Source organism: Cynara cardunculus, assembly GCF_001531365.2.
Source record: "Cynara cardunculus var. scolymus isolate 2C chromosome LG 3, CcrdV1, whole genome shotgun sequence".
NCBI classification, from domain to species: domain Eukaryota; kingdom Viridiplantae; phylum Streptophyta; class Magnoliopsida; order Asterales; family Asteraceae; genus Cynara; species Cynara cardunculus.
In genome coordinates, this window is record NC_037530.1 from 25994634 (window position 1) to 26000395 (window position 5762).

Consider the following 5762-nt stretch of genomic DNA (forward strand, 5'->3'; position numbering starts at 1 on the left):
CATATATATATATATATATACTCACACAAAATATATATATATATATATATATTTATATATCCAAATTAATTCACAAATTCACATACCAGCATGTATCAAATTATTATGCTATCACGTAATCATTTAATCAAATAATCACATATAAATTACCTTGAGTAATAACCAGGATCTGGTTATCACATTCCACCCGACAACTCATGATAGCTCCATTTCAGTTGAGAAAGTTATTTTACTATATTGTGTAGTTATGGGTAAATCAATTGATGTGGGAGAGGTTATTGAAAAGGCCATCCTCTATTGTGCGAGGAGGAATCAAGGGAAATTATTTTTCCCGGGCCTACTTAACAAACTATTGTTGTAAGCGGGGGTGCCTCGTTATACAGATGACTTAGTGATCAAAGAGATTGAGAAATAGTGGTCAATCGATATGAAAGCAGTATCACGGCTCAGAGAGAGAGGTGACCTAGGAAGGGAACACACAGGAATGACAAGGGTTATGGAAGATTTGTTCGCCCAGGGCAGCAACTTAATGGACAGTTTGATGGACCACCGGGTTGAGATGGTAGAGAAGATTGAGGGAATGCAAGCTGAGTTGATGGAGCAGTTGAAGAAAAGTGAAAGAAAGGCAAAGAAGAGGTTCAAGAAATTGAAAGATGAGCTGGAAAAGGGAGCTGATGGTAAGATCAAGAAGCTGAAAAAGAGGTTGACACATTACAAGGAAGAGAATGCAAGGATAAAGGCAGAAATCAACGCGGTTATCCGGAGCACACAGCCTACTCCTTCGGAGTAGGGCAGGTTCTACCACGTACTTTAGTCTCCATATTTTATTTAATTAAGTTGGGAACAGTTTTTTTTTAAAAATTTTATAGCCTTATTTTTCTATGCATGATCACTTAGGTTGAGTCATAACATGAGTTCATAACTTGAATAATTCTTCAGATTACTTGACATTCACCCAAATCACTTTGTTCAAAACTAGAACTAGCACACCACTTTTTGGGAAAATACTTTGATCACACAACTCACAATAGTAAATGATTTAGGCCTTCTTTTCTATACTCATATTATGCCTTTTTGCACCCTTTCAAACACTTTCTACCCCATAAAGCGCCAATGAGGACATTGTCAAAATCAAGTTTGGGGGAGGAGTTTATATAAGGAAATAAAGTCAATACCAAAGAGCAAAGCTCTAATTTGACTCCTTATCACCAAAAGGGTTTAGAAAAACACAATAAAAGTCCCATAGGGGCTATGTGTTTCAAAATAGCAGAATAAAAAGTTCCATAGGAAATATGTGCACACTCCAATCAAAAGAGGCCAAAGTGCCCAAAATTTTGAAAAATTCATATGCATCCGTATAAAAGGAAAAAGTCAATGAGAGAAAAGATATGCCAAAGAGAGTAAACCCTTCAAGCCCTATTGATCCTATTTTGGTGATTGTGTTTGAACTAACAAAGAAAAGGGAATGCTAGCCTATGGTTCACATAAAATGGTTTGGTTTTGAATAACTCATCAAGGAATTATGAAAAGCTATGAACTTCATGTAAGTATGACTCTTGTTGGGTTGGCACTTAATGCCTTGATCATACAAGTTTTTATTGAGTCTTTATATTTGTCTTTTAGTTGCTTGGGGACAAGCAACGATTTAAGTTTGGGGGTGTGATATGTGTTGAGAATTTAACACATAATGCATCCGTTTTACGTTTTTTAGTTAAAATTAGTTTTCTTTTGTTCCCACTTTAAGTCATTTTGATTTATTTCGTTATACTTTTGTTATGGAGCTAAAATATTGTGGTTTAACTTGTGGGGACATAAAAATATAAGCTAACGGATAATTTTTTGTAAAACAGCCTGATGCTATAGCATTACAGCAACAACCACCTGTTACGGACACGGTTTGGCAAGGGCTTAACGATTAAGCTACTGACTTTTGGATGCTGATTGGATGACAACTAGATGCCAGCTGGAAGATTTTATTAATCAGGGATTTTTGGACTAATGGATCATCATGTGCCTAGGATTCCCTTTTATTTTTAGTTTTTGGTCATTAACTAGTGGGTTATAATTTCGTTGCTTTGTGCTAGACTTTTTGTATAAATAGGGGAGCTTGGGCATTTGTTTAAACACATCTTATAACATCTTTGCAAGATCAAAATCAGCTAGTTAGGGCTAATTTTGAGAGCATCTTTTGAGAAAATTCCAAGTTCTTGAGTTTTCAAGTTTTCTTCTTTAAATTCTCGTCTTTTATTTTCCGTTCTTTATTTTATGCTCCTTTACATTTATTGTCATTTACATTCCGTCATTTAATTTATGCAATTTACATTCTCGTTATTTACATTCCCATCATTTATTTTCTCGTTATTTATTTTCTTGTTATTTACTTTACGCAATTTACGTTTATGTCTTTACTTTTTGTCATTTATTTTTTACTTTCAGTTATGAGTAGCTAAGCTTTTATAGCTTGGGTGTGAGACGGAAAGGTGAGATTTTCGAACCAAACAAAAGTAGCTAAGTATTTTCGTGAACGACGTTTCATTATTTCATTCGAGTTTCTATAAAAACCAAGCACACTTCTTGACGGGTTGATCACTTCGAAAGTGTTAAAGTGCAATGGACTTAGAGATAAGCCATTATTAAGCACGTCAACTTGAATGACATAAGAGGTAGACTTGAAAAAGTTGCCGACAAGGAGACTTGTCATTTATGTTTTTTCAAAACTTAACTCCCGACGGGTTGGTCACTTTTCGAAAGTGTCAAAGTATGATAGATTCAGAGATGAACTATCAAGAACACGCCAACTCGAATGATATGGGAATCGACTCGAGAGAGTGATTTTTAACAAAGAAATTTGTTTATCCATATATTTTGAAAACACCATCGTGTCACTATCCCCGGTCCGGACACCACATAGAGATATGGGYGGAAAGCTATAAGATAGTGAAATGGTGAAGTCCGAGAGGAATGCCTTCAAAATAGATGGTGGAACTTAGTTTTGAAACACTGCTTGCTATAGCATTCCTATAGCATTGGCTGCTGGAATTTGTGTTTTGGTCTCACCTTAAGTCTTACACCCTTGCTTCTTTTATATATTCTGTATTCTGTTTTGGATCACCTTAAAATCAAAGAAAAGTCTTCAAAATCGTCATCTGAAATCATCTCTTTCATTGGACTCTGATATAACTTTGGCTACAATCTCTGTAGACGATAATCTGGTACTTGTACCACTTTATTACTTGGAAAGACGACGTTGGGCCGTATTGTATACTTGTTTTGTGGCCTAATTTCATTAAGTCTAAATGTGTGAAATATAACCGACCAAAGTTCTTAAAAAAAACAAACAACAATTTCATAGAAGAAGAAGAATAGATCAAAATATAAAAGAAAGAGTATCGACCTTAAAGATTTAGGAGAAAAGGTCGAAGGGTTTCGAGCATTCTTAGTTCTTGCTTGCAAATCTGTTTTGGCAGAGGTTTGTTGTTACGAGAATTATATAAAGTAAATCTCTCGGACTGTTAAAAAATGGAGGTTAGTGTAAGTATACACTTATCAATTCACTATCGTCTTTTACAAATAATAAAGTGGTAAAAATACCGAATATCTTTCACGAGGAAGAAATAAAAGTTCATTTAGAAGTCTAAATAAAGATATGATTTTAGATGGTGAGTTCAAAGAAATATTTGTGGTGAGTTGGTTAAACACTACTGTTGTGAACAAGTAATAAAAGAGAGCTAATGGTGTAGGGATTTGTTAAGATATTAAATTGATTTTTAAGTAGACAACATGCTACAACATTTTTCTATAGCATGCTTTATAAATGACTTGTTGTAACATCCAACTTACTAAAAGTTTATTTATGTTGCTAAACATGTTTAACTAAGTCAATAAAGTATATTATGGGTTTGTGCTTATTTATGTTAGTTGAAAAGTGAAAATGATAAAAGTGCACAAAAAAAATGTCTAACTGTGCACTATAGGGCCATATAGGGGAACCCATGTTCTTGTAGTATATAAGTGAAAAATATCGAAGTTAGATTGGAATATGGACTTCTAGATCGAATTAGATGCTGAAGTTTTATACTTAAACTTCTTATAGGTTAACTAAGAGATCTGGAAAGTTTCGTGCGAATCGGAGTTGAAAAGAGCAAGATACGCATGAGGGACTAAATCTGCCAATTGTGTCAAACTAGGTTGACTTGTTGACCAAATTAGTACAAAAACGAGATTTTGACTCTTTAATGGTATTTTACACTCCAGAACCTTCACACACTAGAAGGTGCGATTTTCACATAGTATTCTCCTCAAAGCTCAAAATCAAGGAGATTTAACAAGATTTTTGGTGAAATTGAAGGATTAAGCAAATATACAACACTATCTTGAACCCATTTCATGATTTTTTTGGTGTTTTGTTAAGAATTTGAGAAGTCTAGGGTTTCATGTGGTTGGGATTTTTGGTATTTTCATGTTATAAGATGGTTGTATAACATGATATTGATGTTAGATGGTGATTAGTTTATGTTTTYTTGCTATTACCGTATAATCGRATCTATGATAGGTATGGATTTTWATMAATAAGTGTATTTCTTGTTAGAATATGGTAATGTATCATGTTTATAATGGTAAAGATGAATAAATTCAAGTAATTTATTCTTTTATAAACTTATGATCAAAATGTGCAAGTATTGAAACATATGGTACAACTCATGGGTATAGGTTATGGAATGAGAAATTATGCAAGATTTCATGAAGTTTTGCTAAAAATAATTAAAATATGTTATTTTACGTTGAAAATATGAAATTTGGAGCTGTATGGGCTATTAGAACATGCAAACATGAAGATTTTCGAGTGAAATGACTATGTAAATGTGCAGAATTTAAAATTTTGTATAAAATCGTAGAAAAATCCAAATTACATAAGGTCAGTTGAATTGGTTAGATATGTGAGTCTAGTTTATTTGGTATTTTGAGGTCATGGCATGAAAATGGGTCTAAGATATGCAAAACAGGTCTACAAGTGACCTTGGTGCATAAAGAAGTCAATCTAGGATAATCAAAGTTTGTGTAGCCATAACTTGGAAATGCTTTATTGTTTGATTATGAAATTTGAAATGTGCAATCCAGGGGTATTAAAAAGGATATCTGGAGCTTGGCATGGGCTAATTCCATTTTTGGGTCGGAAATGGAAATTTTCGCGTCGGTTTGAATCATATCGAAACATAGTGAGTTTATATCGAATGCGTACTTACGTGTAATATACATATATTATATTTCTTCTATTTGTTAGATAAATTTTCATGTGTTATTGAATATCTTGAGCGTGTCAAGTCCCATGGTCTTGAATTGGTATTTGTTGTTCATTCCGAGATGTCGGTCGAGTCTGGATCCGAGACCCTTTTTTTTGTTTATAGGTAAACCATGATCTACGGGTATTACTTTGTGTGATATGCCGTAGCATGGTGTATGTCCATGTATCCCAAGGAGAGGGAGGTTGGGTGTGGCATACCAGTTGTCGTACTCACGTATCCCGAATGGTAAGGAGTCGGGTGTGAGTACTTTGCACGGGCCGAGTAGATGAAGAAGGGTGTGGTGCACATATTTACTCTACTCTTGTTGATCATGCTACTGAATTATTATGATAGATATGGTTTCATTGACGCTAAGTACTTTGTGAGCTGTATGGCTTCTTGATACGTTGATTTGATCCGGTACCGAAATCATACATGTAACCCGTTGATTCCAATTTTAATTACAAATTTGTAAGGTAT